Source organism: Pan paniscus, chromosome X (genome assembly GCF_029289425.2).
Source record: "Pan paniscus chromosome X, NHGRI_mPanPan1-v2.0_pri, whole genome shotgun sequence".
Lineage (NCBI taxonomy): Eukaryota > Metazoa > Chordata > Mammalia > Primates > Hominidae > Pan > Pan paniscus.
In genome coordinates, this window is record NC_073272.2 from 68,418,408 (window position 1) to 68,438,303 (window position 19,896).

The 19,896-nt window shown below is 42.6% G+C and overlaps 2 pseudogenes; both read left to right on the top strand.

Annotated features, from left to right (window-relative positions):
* The first annotated feature begins 4,146 nt into the window (after positions 1-4,146).
* LOC100973176 (actin-related protein 3-like) lies at positions 4,147-5,406 on the top strand (annotated as a pseudogene).
* Positions 5,407-16,220: 10,814 nt separating this feature from the next.
* On the top strand, positions 16,221-18,227 carry LOC100972838 (SERPINE1 mRNA-binding protein 1-like; annotated as a pseudogene).
* The last annotated feature ends 1,669 nt before the right edge of the window (positions 18,228-19,896 follow it).

Genomic DNA, 19,896 nt, shown 5'->3' on the forward strand with positions numbered 1-19,896 from the left:
AGTGTCCTACCCAAGCTCACAGTGCTAGCAAGTGGGGGGATAAGACTGAGGACCTCTTGACTCCAAGCCTAGTGCTCTCTACACTTCAAAAAGAGGGCAGATCCTCTCCCTGCCCCAGGGAGGCTTAGCATACTCATAGGCTTAGCAGCCACAGTCCCTATACCATGGAATTTAGGGCTGAAAGGGGGTTTGTTCACAGACCATTTAGGGTAGTGGCTCCCAACTCTGCCTATGCATTGGAATCACCTGGAAAACTTTAAAAATACCAATGTCTGGGTCCCACCCCTAGAGACTCTGATGTCATTGGTCTGGGCTGTGGCCTGGGCTTCTAGGGATTTCAAAGCTCCACAGGTAATTCTAATATGCAGCTAGGGTTGTGGACATTTGATCCAGCATTTCCCAAACATTGCTGATGATATGGATCCCCTGAGATACTTGTTAAACATACCCGCTTCTGGGTTCCATTTCAGAAGCTCCAGGGACAGGCCTGGGATGCTGTGCATTTCACAGCACCCTCAGAGATGTTTGAGAATCAAAGGGCTTTCCCAATCTGCATCTTCTGTCAGTTTCACTATAGCCTTGGGAGGGAACAGGGAACAGCGTACCAGCTCCAGTTGACAACTGAGGCTCTGGAAGCTTAGCAATTTGTTCACAGATGCCCAGTGAATACTGTAGCCAGAGTCAGAACTTGACTATAACACATCACAAGAGGGGCATCTCCACGCACCCTGAATCCTTACGGAGTTCAGCCTGGGGCGCTTCAGGACAAAGTTTGATTTTTTCCCTAACTCTTGCCTTGCTTCGGTCTCTAGTCCAGCCAAGTTTCTCCCAGAGAAACACTGGTCTTCAAGGAAATCCTGGTTCTCTAATACCCTCACCAAATTCCCCCTTCTTCAGGACATACAAATGGCTTATTTCTCCACACAGAAGTGAACTCTTTCTTTCCTCTTTTCTCTTCCTCCCTCCTTCTTTCCTTTCTTTCTTCTCCTTCCCTCCTTCTCTTCCCTCCTTCCTTTTTTCTTCCCACCCCTCCAGGCCATCTAAGTAGACTGGAAATAGAGAAGTAGAGGTTTGGGGTGAGAGAGGTCCGGTCTGGTGAAAATTATGCTCAGTTTCAGGAAGCCTGAATTCTAGGCCTCAGACAGACGTGGCCCCAGCTCCTGTTCTGTCACTGACTGTGTGAGACTGAGGCAAGTCTCTTCTCTCTTCTAAGCCTCAGTTTCCTTTCATCTGTAACATGAAAACATTGGAACACATCTGTGGTTTCTATACCTAAAAAAAAAAAATAATAAAAATCCTACGTTCAACTGAAAGCTAACAGAAAAAAATATCCAAAAGAAAAAGCAGACCAGCTCTGGTGAAAGGGTGGGGTGTCAGCTCTACCAGCCTGCCCCTCAACAGCTGCCCCTGAAGTATATCCTTCTAACCCTGGAGCTCCACATATTCATTTACTCAAAAAATTTTTGGAAGACTTCTATGGCTAGCCTTCAAGTTGATGCTTGGCAGTTCTCTGTGGCAGAGGATATTAAAGGGATGTGTTATAGCTTCAGTCACTGGGACTTGTACCTCTGCCTCTGTGTCTCTGATGTCCCCCTATGGGGCCACACCCCAGTACCCACCCAGCACCTTTAGCCTGGCCCCCTTCTCTTCCTTCATCTTTGTCCCTGATTCCCAACCCATCTCCACACCCAATCTTTTGCTTATCTGCCCAATACTGTCTTTTCCAAGGTAGGAAGGAAAAAGCTAGATTGTGGGAGGGGGCAAACCCCTATCTCAACCCTCTTCTCCTATGTTTTGGCTCAGGTCATGGGGGGAGGGTTTCAGTTGCTAAAAAAGGGGGAAGGGACAGTGTCACCCAGGGCTGAGGCTTAATCTACACTTGTTTGTTGAAGCTTTGAGTATCTGCCTGTTGCCCAATAAACTTGCCAGCATGGAATCCAGGGCAAACTGCTCTGTGAGGGGCCCCTAGCCATACCTCCTCCACCCATAGCATGCACCACACACACACACACAAACACACACAGCTTGTTCAGAGGCTCATGGCTGGGAGTAAGAGGAGTGGGAGAAGGAGGAGGAGGAAGAGGAAGAAGAGGAAAAGGGAGTTACCCAGCTGCTGTGAACTCTACTCCTAAGTCCAGTCAGAAAGAAGCCTGTCCCTGGCCCTTCTAGGGTGGAGTCCAAAAATGGGTAGGTTTAACAAGTATCCCAGGGCACTGGCATTATTGGTGATGTTTGGGAAACACTGGATCAGAGGCCCTTGACCTTGGTTGCACATTAGAATCTCCTGGGGAGCTTGGAAATCCCCAGATGTCCAGGCCGCAGCCCAGATCCCTCAGACATCAGAGTCTCAGTGTGTGGGACCCAAGCATCAGTACTTATAAAGTTTTCCAACTGATTCCAATCGATAGGCAGAGTTGAGAGTCACTACCATAGATGGTCTGTGAACAAACCTCCTTTCAGCCTTAAATTTCCATGGCATAAAGACTATGACTGCTAAGGCGGCAGGTAGGCAGGGAGAGGACAATGGGTGGTGAGAAGAGCCCACTTCTCAGGGAAGGTGGCATGGAAGTAGAGAAAGCATGGAAGTGTTTGGCCACCTGCCAAGAGGATGGAGAAGAAGTCCCACATCCAGCTGGAAAGCCAAGAGCTAAAGGAGCCAATGACCCAGATAAGGTCCCCATGGGAACTAAAGGCTGGTGTAGAAGCCTTGGCTCTGGGCTCCTTCCCCTGGAGCTCTCACCCCTTCATGGAAGTCGCACTCTGACAGTAATTTCCATTCCATTTCTCAAGCAGACAGGGATACGGCAGAGGGAGGAGGCCTGCTGAGGTTAACCTCTTCCTAAACACCACATGTACTAATTCCACTACCAAAAGCATCCATAGCTTCCCTTCACCTTCAAAACAAAGCCTGTACTTCTCAGGCTGGAATGACAGGCCCTTCGCCATCTGGTTTCTGCTCATCTTTCCAGCCTCTTCTCTCACCATCTCTCCCTCCCCACTGTTGGCAGAGCTCACAGTGTATTCTGCCTGGGATGCCCTCCTACCCCAGGCACTGCCTGGAAAGCACCTACTCTTCTTTTGAGACCAGGACAAATGTCACCTCCTCTGGGCAGCTTTCTCTGATGCCCACCTCCCTTACTTCAGGCAGAGCTGATTAGGCACTTCCTCCTGGCTGCTTCCCCAATCCCACCTTCAGCACTCTATGCATCAGTGCCTTGTCAAGCCATATGGGACCCACCAGGACAAAAGGAAAAGTCAGTAATACCCATCCTGCCTTTATGTACAATTTTGATATATTGTTTATAATGGATTTTCTACATTTATTCTGATGTTTTAATATTGCATTAAAATATTCCTTACCTTAATTACTGAGGTTTTTAGTGCCCCCTTAAATTTTTGCCCAAGGAAAAGGCCGCACCCTAGTCTAGGCCCTGTAATAGTCTGTCTCCCTTAGCACCATGGCTGCCTCCTTCACTTACTTCATTCACGTTTCAGCTCAAACATCACTGCAACCCAGAAACAGACTCACAGGTCAGCTAACTACAGCAAAGGCTGCTGCTGTGATTTAGTAGAGAAAAGGGCGATCTTTTCAGTAAGTGGTAGGAGCAATTGGCTGCCTGCATGGGAAAAACAATGACCCTTATCTCCTGCCTTGCATCACATACAAACATTAATTTCAGTTGGATCATAGACCTAAATATGAAAGGTAAAGCACCTTCTAGGAAATAAAAAGCCAGGAGGATGCATTCATGATCTTGAGGTGGGCAAAGATTTTTTAAACAGGATATAAAAAGCACTAACCATAAAGGAAGAGATTGATAAATTAGACTCCACTAAATTTAAGAACTTCTCTTTATCAAAATGAATTAAGAGAATAAAAAGGTAACTGCATTCAGAGAAAAAATATTTGAGATATAGATACCCAAAAAAGAGGACTACCTGCCTGCCTGGGTTGCAGAAGTGATGGCTGCCGACTGAGCTTGCTGCTTTCTTGCTACTGCTTGGGCTTCCTGGCTACCTATCAAATGGTGAGGGCGGCCCAGCTGTGTATGGTCAGTCAGATAGCCCCTGTCTCCCACCACCAATCTCTGTCCCCTAGCAGCATGGAGCAGACGGTGGCGGCAGCAGAAGCAGGCAAGGAGGGAAATGGTGGGAGGGCTGCAGGCCTGTGTGGTGGACTGTAGCATGGGGTATACAAAACTAGGATATGCCAGAAATATAGAACCACAGTTGATCATCCTTTCCTGTATTGCTACTAAGGAGTCACCAAAAGTGGGTGATCAATCTCAAAGGAGGGTGATGAAAGGTATTGATGACCAAGACTTCTTCATTGGTGATGAAGCAGTAGAAAAAACCTACATATGCAACAAAGTGGCCAATCCACCATGGTATAGTTGAAGTTGGACCTGACAAAAAGGTTTATGGAGCAAGTCATCCTAAATATTTAAGGGCAGAAACTGAAGACCGTTATTTTATTTTGTCTGAACCTCGACTGAATACTCCAGAAAACAGGGAATATACTGCTGAAGTAATGTTTGAGTCCTTCAGTGTTCCGGGCTTGTACATTGCTGTGCAGGCTGTTCTTGCCTTAGCTGCATCTTGGACCTCCAGACAAGTAGGAGGACGGACGTTTACAGGTACAGTAATAGACAGTGGAGATGGTGTCACTCATGTCATTGCTATGGCTGAAGGGTATTTGATTGCCAACTGTATTAAACACATTCCAATCCCAGGACGAAATATAACATATTTTATTCCGCAACTGCTGAGAGACCGAGAAGTAGGAATCCCTCGAAAACAATCCCTGGAAACTGCTAAGACAATAAAGGAGCACTATAGTTATGTCTGCCCAGATTTAGTAAAGGAATTTAACAAGTATGACACAGATGGGTCAAAATGGATTAAGCAGTATACCAGAATCAATGATATCTCAAAGAAAGAATTTTCCATTGGTGTTGTTTCTGAGAGATTTTTGGGATTTGAAATCTTTTTTTCATCCAGAGTTTGCCAATCCAGACTTTACATAACCTATCTCAGAAATTGTATGTGAAGTAATTCAGAATTGTCCTATTGATGTCAGACGGCCTCTCTATAAGAATATGGTCCTCTCTGTAGGTTCAACCATGTTCAGTGACTTTGGATATCACTTGCAAAGAGATTTGAAAAGAACTGTATGTAGATGCCTGGCTGAAATTAAGTAAGGAATTGAGTGGCAGTAGATTGAAGCCAAAATCTATTGATGTACAAGTCGTTACACACCATATGCAGCCATATGCAGTTTGATTTGGAGGATCAATGCTGGCTTCCATGCCGGAGTTCCACCAAGTATGCCACACTAAAAATGATTATGAAGAAATTGGACCTAGCATTTGCCGTCACAATCCGGTGTTTGGAGTCATGTCATAAAAATGACTTCATAGTTATTGGGGTTAGGGAAGTGGAGAAGAGATAATCTTTTTCATTATGTTTTGACTGGATGGCTGGTTTTGAGGTTTCAAACCTGACTTGAAATAGTAAGACCAAACATGATTATACAGAAATATTTTAATAAGTGTATCAACATGCAAATGTAGAAGAGAAAGAAAGTGATTGTATTTTTTTTTAGATTGAATATTTGAATCGTATGTGTAACAAAAGAAGTGGGTTTTAGTTCCTTCTGTGCCCTGGTATTTTGTATGTTAATGAATTATCCAAGATTTGATGGATTTATCAGTGTGTAGATAGCTCTATAATTATTTAATTGTACACTTCTAAGTGTGCAATGCAAGAGCTTGTTTATATTTCATACTTTTTGTACTTTGAGGATTAAAAAGTCAAAGAAAAATTGTGTTTGAGAGAAAAATCATGAACAAGTAAAGGATAAATTTAAAAAATAGCCCCATAAGACTTGGCATACACACTAATGGGATTCCGGTTATTATGGAGTGCTTCCATACCCCTCCACTCCTTCTCCCCAAAAGGTTTTCTTTGCAAGTGCTTTTGAAGCTAAGAGCTAATATCTTGGATTAACTGATGCCTGCTGCTGCTTTCTGATTACTCACATTCTGTTTCTTGCTTTTAAAAAAACAGTAAAGACAAGAGTGTTGGACCAGTATTGCAGTTCTGTAGTGTCATTTCTTATAAAACAACAACAACAACAATAATTTGATTACCAAAATTGGCATATTTAAAGCCTAACAACATTCTAATAAAGGCACAAATTTCTTTTTAATGCTTGTTTCAAGCTCTTTAATCTCTTTATAAGTTAACTAATAAATCTATTTTCTTCAAACCTCTGCAATAGTTCTTTAAAATTACAGCCTCCGCCTCCTGGGTTCAAGCGGCTCTCCTGCCTCAGCCTCTCAAGTAGCTGAGATTACAGGCATCCGCCACCTATGTCTGGCTAATTTTTGTATTTTTGGTAGAGACGAGGTTTCTCCATGTTGGCCAGGCTGGTCTTGAACTGCTGACCTCAAGTGACCCGCCCGTCTTGGCCTCCCAAAGTGCTGGGATTACAGGTGTGAGCCACTACACCCGGCCTGAAAGTTGATTTTCTTTGCATTTTAAAATATCTGGATCATGAAGAAAGAGTGATAAAAATAAATTAAAACTGAAAAAGAAACTCATATCCAGTATGTATAAAGAACTCCTACAAATCAATGTTTACAGCAGCTTTATTCATAATAGCCGAAAATGGTAACGACCCTCATATCCATCAAAAGGAGAACTAATAAACAAACATGGAATATCCATGTAGAAATACACAGCAATAATAATGAACTGACATGCACGACCACATGTTTGAATCTCACTGACATTCTGTTTAGTGAAAAAAAAAGCCAGATAATGGCAAAACTAATTGAGGGTGAGAGCAATAAGTATAGTGGTGACCTCTCGGGTAGAGACTGGGAAAGAGGAAATTTCCTGGTGCTGAAAATGTTCTAAATTGTAATTTGTCTGGTGCTTATATGCTGTCTATAAATGTAACAAGTAATTGAGCTGTACTCTTCATATTAGTGTACTTTATTGTATGTAAATCATACCTCAAAAATAAAAAGGATAGACTAGGCACGGTGGCTTACATCTGTAATCACAGCACTTTGGGAGGCTGAGGCAGGAGGATTACTTGTGCCCCAGGAGTTCAAGACCAGCCCAAGCAACATAGCAACACCTTGTCTCTACAAAAATAAAAATAAAACAAAATAGCTGGGAGTAGTAGTGCATGCCTGTAGTCTCTGCTACTCAGAAGACTGAGGCAGGAGGATCACCTGAGTCCCGGAAGTCCAGGCTGCAATGAGCCATGATCATGCCACTTCACTCCAGCCAGGGAGACAGAGCAAGACCTGTCTGGAAAAAAAAAAATAGCAGCTCTTCATGAGGCTGTCTCTGACCATTCTGTTAAAAATAGCAGCCCAATCTAAACATCATGTTGTACACCATAAATATATAAATATATACAATAAAAATGTATAGAGACAAAGTCTTGCTCTGTTGCCCAGGCTGGAGTGCAGTGGTGTGATCATGGCTGACTGCAGCCTTGACCTCCCAGTTTCAATCCATTCTCTTGCCTCAGCCTCCTGAGTAGCTGGGACTACAAGCACACACCACTATGACCAGCTAATTTTTGTATTTTTTGTAGAAATGGGATCTCACTATGTTGCAAAGGCTGGTCCTCAACTCTTGGACTCAAGTGATCCTCTTGCCTCAGCCTTTGAAAGTACTGAGATTACAGGCATCAGCTACCAGGCCCAGCCCAATTTTAAAGATAAATAAATGCAATTAATAAATGCAAAATAAATAGATGCAAATTAAATACAAATAAATAAATGCAAAATAAATAAATAAACCCTCACCACTCTCAGCACACTACCCTTCTTTGTTTTTCTTCAAAGCATTCATTGCAACTTAAAAAAAAAAGGTTTTTAGAGATGGGGGAAGCTCACTTTGTTCCCCAGATTGGTCTTGACCTCCTTGACTCAAACAATCTTCCTGCCTCAGCCTCCTGAGTAGCTGGGATTATAGGCAGGAGCTACTGCGCCCAACTGCTTCTTGCAACCTAATGTACTGTTTATTTATTTATTGGTTTATCTTCTGTCTCCCTGCACTAGACTCTAAGCCCACCACGGCAGGAACTCTGCCTAGCACATGGTAAGAGCTTGCTCCTTCTTGGTTGAGGAGCCCCCACCACGCTGTATTGCATTCTGGGAGTGTGACATTAAAAGGTACAGCAGCAAGCACACGAGCTCTGGAACCACACCGCCTGGGTTCTGGTTCCACTTCCATTGCCTAGCAGCTGACGGGCCTCTGGCAAGTTTCTTCACCTTGCTGTGTCTCAGTCTCCCCATCTTCAGTATGGACAAAATCTCAGTTCCTACCTTACTGCAGCCCAGATCAAGTTGCTGCACACTGCCAGCGCCCTCAGATGGAGCTACTGACTCAGATGGCCTGGGACTCATGCCTGCACTCTGCTCCCTGTGCTCCTCCCCAAACCCACTTCAGAGAAGGCCTCATGGGTCCCTCAACCCTCTGAAAGGGAAGGGTGTGTTGTGTAGAAGGCTGTTTGCAATGACTACTTCTAAAGCACATACGTCAGGCATTGACTATGCCCTCTGTTCATATGAAGGTGCGTTAAACTCCTGGTTTCCCTTGATGCTGGCAGCATCTCCTCTTTCTCTGAAATGCTGTATGCCCATGTAGAAAGGCCTGTCCCCTTTGCCCTCAGAAAGTTCACTAAAAACTCACAGGGCCAGGCGCGGTGGCTCATGCTTATATTCCCAGCACTTCGGGAGGTCGAAGCAGGCAGATTGCTTGAGCCCAGGAGTTTGAGACCAGCCTGGGAAACACAGTGAGATCCTGTCTTTAGAAAAAATTAGCAGGGTGTGGTGGTATATGCCTGTAGTTCCAGCTGCCTGAGAGGCTGAGGTGGGAGGATCACCTGAGCCCGGGAGGTAGAAGTTGCAGCGAGCTGTAATCATGCCACTACACTCCAGCCTAGACAATAGAGCAAGACCCTGAAAAAAAAAAAAAAAAAAACAGGAGGTCGCTTCCAAGATGGCCAAATAGGAACAGCTCCGGTCTGCAGCTCTTAATGATATCGATGCAGAAGATGGGTGATTTCTGCATTTCCAACTGAGCTCTGAAGACAGCAGTGATTCTCTCAGCACGGCATTCAAGCTCTGAGAACGGACAGACTGCCTCCTCAATCAGGTCCCTGAGCCCCGTGTAGCCTGCTTGGGAGACACCTCCCTGTAGGGGCCGATAGACACCTCAAACAGGCGGGTGCCCCTCTGGGACGAAGCTTCCAGAGGAAGGATCAGGCAGCAATATTTGCTGTTCTGCAGCCTCTGATGGTGATACCCAGGCAAAGAGGGTCGGGAGTGGACCTCCAGCAAACTCAAACAGACCTGCAGCTGAGGGGCCTGACTGTTAGAAGGAAAACTAACAAACAGAAAGGAATAGCATCAACATCAACAAAAAGGACATCCACACCAAAACCCCATCTGTATGTCACCAACATCAAAGAACAAAGGTAGATAAAACCACAAAGATGGGGAGAAACCAGAGCAGAAAAGCAGAAAATTCCAAAAACCAGAGAACCTCTTCTCCTCCAAAGGATCAGAGCCCTCGCCAGCAAGGGAACAAAACTGGCTGGAGAGTGAGTTTGACGAGTTGACAGAAGTAGGCTTCAAAAGGTCAATAATAACAAACTTCTCTGAGCTAAAGGAGCATGTTCTAACCCATCGCAAGGAAGCTAAAAACCTTGAAAAAAGGTTAGACGAATGGCTAACTTGAATAAACAGTGTAGAGAAGACCTTAAATGACCTGACGGAGCTGAAAACCACAACACAAGAACTTCGTGACACATGCACAAGCTTCAATAGCCGATTCAATCAAGTGGAAGAAAGAATATCAGTGATTGAAGATCAAATTAATGAAATAAAGCAAGAAGACAAGACTAGAGAAAGAAGAGTGAAAAGAAACAAACAAAACCTCCAAGAAATATGGGACTGTGTGAAAAGACCAAATACAAAATTGATTGACATACCGGAAAGTGATGGGGAGAATGGAGCCAACTTAGAAAACACTCTTCAGGATATTATCCAGGAGAACTTCCCTAAGCCAGCAAGGCAAGCCAACATTCAAATTTAGGAAATACAGAAAACACCACAAAGATACTCCTCGAGAAGAGCAACCCCAAGACACATAATTGTCACATTCACTAAGTTTGAAATAAAGGAAAAAATGTTAAGGCCAGCCAGAGAGAAAGGTCGGGTTACCCACAAAGGGAAGCCCATCAGACTAACAGAGGATCTCTTGGCAGAAACCCTACAAGCCAGAAGAGAGTGGGGACCAATATTCAACATTCTTAAAGAAAAGAATTTTCAACCAAGAATCTCATATCCAGCCAAACTAAGCTTCATAAGTGAAGGAGAAATAAAATCCTTTACAGACAAGCAAATGCTGAGAGATTTTGTCACCACCAGGCGTACCTTACAAGAGCTCCTGAAGGAAGCACTAAACATGGAAAGGAACAAACGGTACCAGCCACTGCAAAAACATGTCAAATGGTAAAGACCATCAATGCTATGAAGAAACTGCATCAATTAACGGGCAAAATAACCAGCTAACATCAAAATGACAGGATCAAATTCAAACTTAACAATATTAACCTTAAATGTAAATGGACTAAATGCCCCAATTAAAATACACAGACTGGCAAATTGAATAAACAGTCAAGATCCGTCAGTGTGCTGTATTCAGGAGACCCATCTCATGTGCAAAGATGCACATAGGCTCAAAATAAAGGGACAGAGGAAGATCTATCAAGCAAATGGAAAGCAAAAATAAATAAACAAATAAATAAATAAAAGCAGGGGTTGCAATCCTAGTCTCTGATAAAACAGACTTTAAACCAACAAAGGTAAAAATAGGCAAAGAAGGCCACTACATAATGGTAAAGGATCAATTCAACAAGAAGAGTTAACTATCCTGAAAATATATGTACCCAATACAGGAGCATTCAGATTCATAAAGCAAGTCCTTAGAGACCTACAAAGAGACTTAGACTCTCACACAATAATGATGGGAGATTTTAACACCCCACTGTCAATAATACACAGATCAACAAGACAGAAGGTTAACAAGGATATCCAGGACTTGAACTCAGCTCTGGACCAAGCAGACCTAATAGACCTCTACAGAACTGTACACCCCAAATCAACAGAATATATATTCTTCTCAGCACCACATCGCACTTATTCCAAAACTGACCACATAGTTGGAAGTAAAGCAGTCCTCAGCACATGTAAAAGAACAAAAATTATAACAAACTGTCTCTCAGACCACAGTGCAATCAAAGTAGAACTCAGGATGAAAAAACTCACTCAAAACCGCACAACTACATGGAAACTGAACAACGTGCTCCTGAATGACTACTGGGTAAATAACGAAATTAAGGCAGAAACAAAGATGTTCTTTGAAACCAATGAGAACAAAGACAAAACATACCAGAATCTCTGGTACACATTTAAAGCAGTGTGTAGGGGGAAATTTACAGCACTAAATGCCCACAACAGAAAGCAGGAAAGATCTGAAATCAACACCCTAACATCACAATTAAAAGAACTAGATAAGCAAACAAATTCAAAAGCTAGCAGAAGGCAAGAAATAACTAAGATCAGAGCAGAACTGAAGGAGATAGAGACACAAAAAACACTTCAAAAATCAATGAATCCAGGAGCTGGTTTTTTGGAAATATCAACAAAATAGATAGACTGCTAGCAAGACTAATAAAGAAGAAAAGAGAGAAGAATCAAATAGACGCAATAAAAAATGATAAAGGGGATATCACCACTCATCCCACAGAAATACAAACTACCATCAGACAATACTATAAACACATCTATGCAAATAAACTAGAAAATCTAGAAGAAATGGATAAATTACTGGACACATACTCCCTCCCAAGACTAAACCAGGAAGAAGCTGAATCTCTGAATAGACCAATAGTAGGTTCTGAAATTGAGGCAATATTTAATAGTCTACCAACCAAAAAAAGTCCAGGACCAGATGGATTCACAGCCGAATTCTACCAGTTGTACAAAGAGGTACTGGTACCATTCCTTCTGAAACTATTCCAGTCAATAGAAAAAGAGGGCATCCTCCCTAACTCATTTTATAAGGCCAACATCATGCTGATTCCAAAGCCTGGGAGAGACACAACCAAAAAAGAGAATTTTAGACCAATATGCCTGATGAACATCGATGCGAAAATCCTCAGTAAAATACTGGCAAACCAAATCCAGCAGCACACCAAAAAGCTTATCCACCACTATCAAGTTGGCTTCATCCCTGGGATGGAAGGCTGGTTCAACATATGCTAATCAACAAACGTAATTCATCACATAAACAGAACCAATGACAAAAACCACATGATTATCTCAATAGATGCAGAAAAGGCCTTTGACAAAATTCAACAGCCCTTCATGCTAAAAACTCTCAGTAAACTAGGTATTGATGGAACGTATCTGAAACTAAATAATAAGAGCTATTTATGACAAACCCACAGCCAATATCATACTGAATGGGCAAAAACTGGAAGCATTCCCTTTGAAAACTGGCACAAGACTGGGATGCCCTCTCTCACCACCCCTATTCAACATAGTGTTGGAAGTTCTGGCCAGGGCAATCAGGCAGGAGAAAGAAATAAAGGGTATTCAATTTGGAAAAGAGGAAGTCAAATTGTCTCTGTTTGCAGATGACATGATTGTATATAGAAAATCCCATCGTCTCAGCCCCAAGTATCCTTAAGCTGATAAGCAACTTCAGCAAAGTCTCAGGATACAAAATCAATGTGCAAAAATCGCAAGCATTCCTATACACCAGTAATAGACAAACAGAGAGCCAAAACATGAGTGAACTCCCATTCATAATTACTACAAAGAGAATAAAATACCTAGGAATCCAACTTACAAGGGTTGTGAAGGACCTCTTCAAGGAGAACTACAAACCCCTGCTCAACGAAATAAAAGAGGACACAAACAAATGGAAGAACATTCTGTGCTCATGGATAGAAAGAATCAATATCATGAAAATGGCCATACTGCCCAAGGTAATTTATAGATTCAATGCCATCCCCAACAAGCTACCACTGACTTTCTTCACAGAATTGGAAAAAACAACTTTAAAGTTCATCTAGACCAAAAAAGAGCCTGCATAGCCAAGACAATGCTAAGCAAAAAGAGCAAAGCTGGAGGCATCATGCTACCCTACTTCAAACTATGCTACGAGGCTACAGTAACCAAGACAGCATGGTATTGGTATCAAAACAGATATATAGACCTATGGAATGGAACAGAGTCCTCAGAAATAACACCACACATCTACAATCATCTGATCTTTGACAAACCTGACAAAAACAAGCAATGGGGAAAGGATTCCCTATTTAATACATGGTGCTGGGAAAACTGGCTAGCCATGTGTAGAAAGCTGAAACTGGATCCCTTCCTTACACCATATACAAAAATTAACTCAAGATGGATTAAAGACTTAAATGTAAGACCTAACACCATAAAAACCCAAGAAGAAAACCTAGGCAATACCATTCAGGACATAGGCATGGGCAAAGATTTCATGACTAAAACACCAAAAGCAATGACAACAAAAGCCAAAATAGTCAAATGGGATCTAATTAAACTAAAGGGCTTCTGCACAGCAAAAGAAACTATCATCAGAGTGAACAGGCAACCTACAGAATGGGGGAAAATTTTTGCAACCTACTCATCTGACAAAGCGCTAATATCCAGAATCTACAAATAAGTTAAACAAATTTACAAGAAAAAAACAACCCCACCAAAAAGTGGGCAAAGTATATGAACAGACACTTCTCAAAAGAAGAAATTTGTGCAGCCAACAGACATAGGAAAAAATGCTCATCATCACTGGTCATCAGAGAAATGCAAATCAAAACCACGGTGAGATACAATCTCATGCCAATTAAAATGGTGATCATTAAAAAGTCAGGAAACAATAGGTGCTGGAGAGGATGTGGAGAAATAGGAACACTTTTACACTGTTGGTGGGAGTGTAAATTAGTTCAACCATTGTGGAAGACAGTGTGGCAATTCCTCAAGGATCTAGAACTAGAAATCCCATTTGCCCCAGCGATCCCATTTCTGGGTATATACCCAAAGGATTATAAATCATGGTACTATAAAGACACATGAACATGTATGTTTATTGTGGCACTATTCACAATAGCAAAGACTTGGAACCAACCCAAATGTCCATCAATGTTAGACTGGATTAAAACATTGTGGCAGATATGCACCATGGAATACTATGCAGCCATAAAAAAGGATGAGTTCATGTCCTTTGCAGGGACATGGATGAAGCTACAAACCATCAGTCCAAACAAACTATCACAAGGACAGAAAACCAAACACCGCATGTTCTCACTCATACGTGGGAGTTGAACAATGAGAACACATGGACAGAGGGCGGGGAACATCATACACCAGGGCCTGTCAGTCAGTGGGGGCTGGGGGAGGGACAGCATTAGGAGAAATACCTAATGTAAATGACGAGTTGATGGGTGCAGCAAACCAACATGGTACATGTATACCTATGTAACAAACCTGCATGTTGTGCACATGTACCCTAGAACTTAAAGTATATTTAAAAAAAGAGAAAAAAATCAACCTACAAAAGGCAGATTAATTTGAGAAAAGGCATACAAATTTATTTAAAGCATATACATGGGAGCCTTCAGAATGGAGGCCCTACTCAATGATGGGGTGCAGAAGCTTATATACTATCTTGAGGTTACAGAAAGAATGGGAGCTCCCTTGAGGCATGGCCAAAAACATGTCATGGTGGTAAATCAGGTTACGGTGGCAAGACACGTTATGGGAGGGGCAGAAGGGGAGGCCTGAGGAGCAAAAGTGGTCTCCTTAGGTAGATGAACCCTCACAGGTAGCAGCCCTCAGGAAGAATAGATGGTGAAGATTTCTTTCAGATCTTTAAGGTGTGAGACTCTCAGTTCATCTTTCCCAGATCCTGACAAGGGAAGGCCTGGCTGCATCAATGCAGATTCTCCACAGATGCAAATCGTCTCCACAAAAGGCAGCTCTGCAGGGACGCTTCTGTTTGCTGGGCTCCTGACAGCCATCTCAAAATATGTCGAAGAAATCTATTTGGGGGTAAAACACTTGGATTTCCTTCACTGGCCTTCCAAGACACAGACCTTGCTATGAATGCTGTCTCCACCACCTGCTGGCCATGTGACCTCAGGCAAGTCACTTCACCTTGCTGAGCTACTTCAGATTTATTCCTTCCGCTCCCCTCCCCTCCCCTCCCCTTCTCTGTTTGTTTGTTTGTTTGTTTGTTTGTTTTGAGACAGGGCCTTGCTCTGTTGCCCACATTGGAGTGCACTGGTGTGATCACGGCTCACAGTTGCCTCAACCTCCCAGGCTCAGGTGATCATCTCACCTCAGCTTTCTGAGTAGCTGGGACCACAGACACACACCACCATGCATGGCTAATTTTTTATGTTTTTTTGTAGTGATCGGGTTTCACCATGTTGCCCAGGCTGGTCTTGAACTCCTGGGCTCAAACGATCCACCTACCTTGGCCTCACAAAGTGCTGGGATTACAGGCGTGAACCACTGTGCCCAGCTCAGATTTCTCATCCACAATGTAGAGCTAATGATAACATCTTCCTCCAAGGTGGCTGGAAAGATAAGGCAATGGTTAAGAACAAGGCCTCCCATTCTGTAAGTTGCCTGTTCACTCTGATGGTAGCTGCTTTTGCTGTGCAGAAGCTCTTTAGTTGAATTAGATCCCATTTGTCAATTTTGGCTTTTGTTGCCATTGCTTTTGGTGTTTTAGACATGAAATCCTTGCCCATGCCTATGTCCTGAATGGTATTGCCTAGGTTTTCTTCTAGGGTTTTTATGGTTTTAGGTCTAACATTTAAAGGGCTAATATCCAGAATCTACAAAGAACTCAAACAAATTTACAAGAAAAAAACAACCCCATCACAAAGTGGGCGAAGGATATGAACTGCCACTTCTCAAAAGAAGACATTTATGCAGACGACAGACACATGAAAAAATGCTCATCATCACTGGCCATCAGAGAAATGCAAATCAAAACTACAATGAGATACCATCTCACACCAGTTAGAATGGCGATCATTAAAAAGTCAGGAAACAGCTTTTCTCGGCCCAGCCATCTCGTGGGAAGAGCTGAAGCAGGCGCTTTCGGCTCTGCGCGGCCCGCTGCAATCCGTGGAGGAATGCGCCCCCGAGCCACCATCATGCCTGGGCACTTACAGGAGGGCTTCAGCTGCGTGGTCACCAACCGATTCGACCAGTTATTTGTCGACGAATCGGACCCCTTCGAGGTGCTGAAGGCAGCGGAGAAAAAGAAAAAAGAAGCCGGCGGGCCGGCGTTGGGGGCCCTGGGGCCAAGAGCGCAGCTCAGGCCGTGGCCCAGACCAACTCCAACGCAGCAGGCAAGCAGCTGCGCAAGGAGTCCCAGAAAGACCGCAAGAACCCGCTGCCCCCCAGCGTTGGCGTGGTTGACAAGAAAGAGGAGACGCAGCCGCCCATGGCGCTTAAGAAAGAAGGAATAAAAGAATTAACCTAAATTAAAAAAATGCAAAAATTAGCCGGGTTTGGTGGTGTATGCCTGTAATCCTAGCTACTTGGGAGGCTGAGGCAGGAGAATTGCTGGAACCTGGGAGGCTGAAGTTGCAGTGAGCCGAGATCACGCCACTGCACTCCAGCCTGGGCCACAGAGTGAGACTCTGTCTCAAAAAAAAAAAAAAAAAAAAAAAAAGAAGAAGAAACAGTATGCATGTAGGTTTTCTCTATGTCTGTTCATAGCTTGATGGCTTGTTTCTCTTTAATGTTGAATAATAACCCATGGTATGGATATACCAGAATTTGTTTATCCACTCACTTATTGGAGGATATCTTGGTTGCTTTGAATTTTTGGTAATTATAAATAAAGCTGCTAAAACATTAAAAAAAAAAAGAAAGAAGGAATAAGATGAGTTGGAAGAACACCTGATCAACAACTTCAGGGTGGAGGGAAAATAATTGATAGAAGACCAGAAAGGCGACCACCTCGTGAACGAAGATTTGAAAAGTCACTTGAAGAAAAGGGTGAACGAGGCGAATTTTCAGCTGATAGACCGATTATTGACCGACCTATTCGAGGTCGTGGTAGTCTTGGAAGAGGTCGAGGGGGCCGTGGACATGGAATGGGCAGAGGAGATGGATTTGATTCTCGTGACAAACGTGAATTTGATAGGCATAGTGGAAGTGATAGATCTGGCCTGAAGCACGAGGACAAACGTGGAGGTAGCGGATCTCACAACTGGGGAACTGTTAAAGACGAATTAACTGACTTGGATCAATCAAATGTGACTGAGGAAACACCTGAAGGTAAAGAACATCATCCAGTGGCAGCCACTGAAAATAAGGAGAATGAAGCTGAAGAGGTAAAAGAGGAGGGTCCAAAAGAGATGACTTTGGATGAGTGGAAGGCTATTCAAAATAAGGACTGGGCAAAAGTAGAATTTAATATCCGAAAACCAAATGAAGGTGCTGATGGGCAGTGGAAGAAGGGATTTGTTCTTCATAAATCAAAGAGTGAAGAGGCTCATGCTGAAGATTCGGCTATGGACCGTCATTTCCGGAAGCCAGCAAATGATATAACGTCTCAGCTGGAGATCCATTTTGTAGACCTTGGCCGCCCAGGACCTGGCGGCAGGGGAGGAGGAGGTGGATGTGGGCATGGTGGGCGCCCAAACCGTGGCAGCAGGACCGGCAAGTCAAGTGCTTCTGCTCCTGATGTGGATGACCCAGAGGCATTCCCAGCTGTGGCTTAACTGGATGCCATAAGACAACCCTGGTTCCTTTGTGAACCTTTCTGTTCAAAGCTTTTGCATGCTTAAGGATTCCAAACGACTATTAAAAAAAAAAAAAAAAAAGACTGTCATTCATACCATTCACACCTAAAGACTGAATTTTATCTGTTTTAAAAATGAACTTCTCTTGCTACACAGAAATAACAAACACGTTATTTGTCAGTTTTGTATTTAGAAATGTATTGGTAGCAGGGATGTTTTCATAATTTTCAGAGATTATGCATTCTTCATGAATACTTTTGTATTGCTGCTTGCAAATATGCATTTCCAAACTTGAAATATAGGTGTGAACAGTGTGTACCAGTTTAAAGCTTTCACTTCATTTGTGTTTTTTAAATTAAGGATTTAGAAGTTCCCCCAATTACAAACTGGTTTTAAATATTGGACATACTGGTTTTAATACCTGCTTTGCATATTCACACATGGTCAACTGAGACATGTTAAACTTTGATTTGTCAAATTTTATGCTGTGTGGAATACTAACTATATGTATTTTAACTTAGTTTTAATATTTGCATTTTTGGGGAAAAATCTTTTTTCACTTCTCATGATAGCTGTTATATATATATATGCTAAATCTTTACATACAGAAATATCAGTACTTGAACAAATTCAAAGCACATTTGTTTATTAACCCTTGTTCCTTGCATGGCTCATTAGGTTCAAATTATAACTGACTTACATTTTCAACTATATTTACTTTTTAAATGCATAACTTTCCCATTTTAAAATCTAAACTAGACATCTTAATTGGTGAAAGTTGTTTAAACTACTTATTGTTGGTAGGCACATCCTGTCAAGTGAAGTAGTTTTATAGGTATGGGTTTTTTTCTCCCTCTCCACCAGGGTGGGTGGAATAAGTTGAGTTTGCCAATGTGTAATATTTAAACTGTTCTGTAAAATAAGTGTCTGGCCATTTGGTATGATTTCTGTGTGTGAAAGTTCCCCAAATCAAAATGGTACATCCATAATCAGCAACCATTTAACCCTTCCTTGTTCTAAAACAAACAAAAAACCAAAGGGCACTGGTTGGCAGGGTGAGGCGGGGGAGTATTTTAATTTTTGGAATTTGGGAAGCAGACAGCTTTACTTTATAAGCTTGGAACAGCAACACTATACATGAAATATAAACCAAAAATCTTTACTGTTTCTAAATTTCCTAGATTGCTATTATTTGGTCGTAAGTTGAGTATTCCACAGAAAGTGGTAATTATCTTTTCTGTCTTCCTCCATTAGAAAATTAGATTAATAATGGATTCCCATAATGGGAATAATCACCACTTATTAAAACACACATAGAATGATGAATAAAAAAAGTTTTCTAGGAAAAAAAAGTCAGGAAACAACAGGTGCTGGAGAGGATGTGGAGAAATAGGAACACTTTTACACTGTTGGTGGGACTGTAAACTAGTTCAACCATTGTGGAAGACAGTGTGGTGATTCCTCAAGGATCTAGAACTAGAAATACCATTTGACCCAGCCATCCCATTACTGGGTATATACTCAAAGGATTATAAATCATGCTGCTATAAAGACACATGCACACGTATGTTTATTGCGGCACTATTCACAATAGCAGACTTGGAACCAACCCAAATGTCCATCAGTGATAGACTGGATTAAGACAATGTGGCACATATACACCATGGAATACTATGCAGCCATAAAAAAGGATGACTTCATGTCCTCTGTAGGGACATGGATGAAACTGGAAGCCATCATTCTCAGCAAACTATCACAAGGACAAAAAAACAAACACCGCATGTTCTCACTCATAGGTGGGAATTGAACAATGAGAACACTTGGACACAGGAAGGGGAACATCACACACCAGGGCCTGTCGTGGGGTGTGGGGAGGGGGGAGGGATAGCATTAGGAGATATACCTAATGTGAATTATGAGTTAAAGGGTGCAGCACACCAACATGGTGCATGTATACATATGTAACAAACCTGCACATTGTGCACATGTACCCTAGA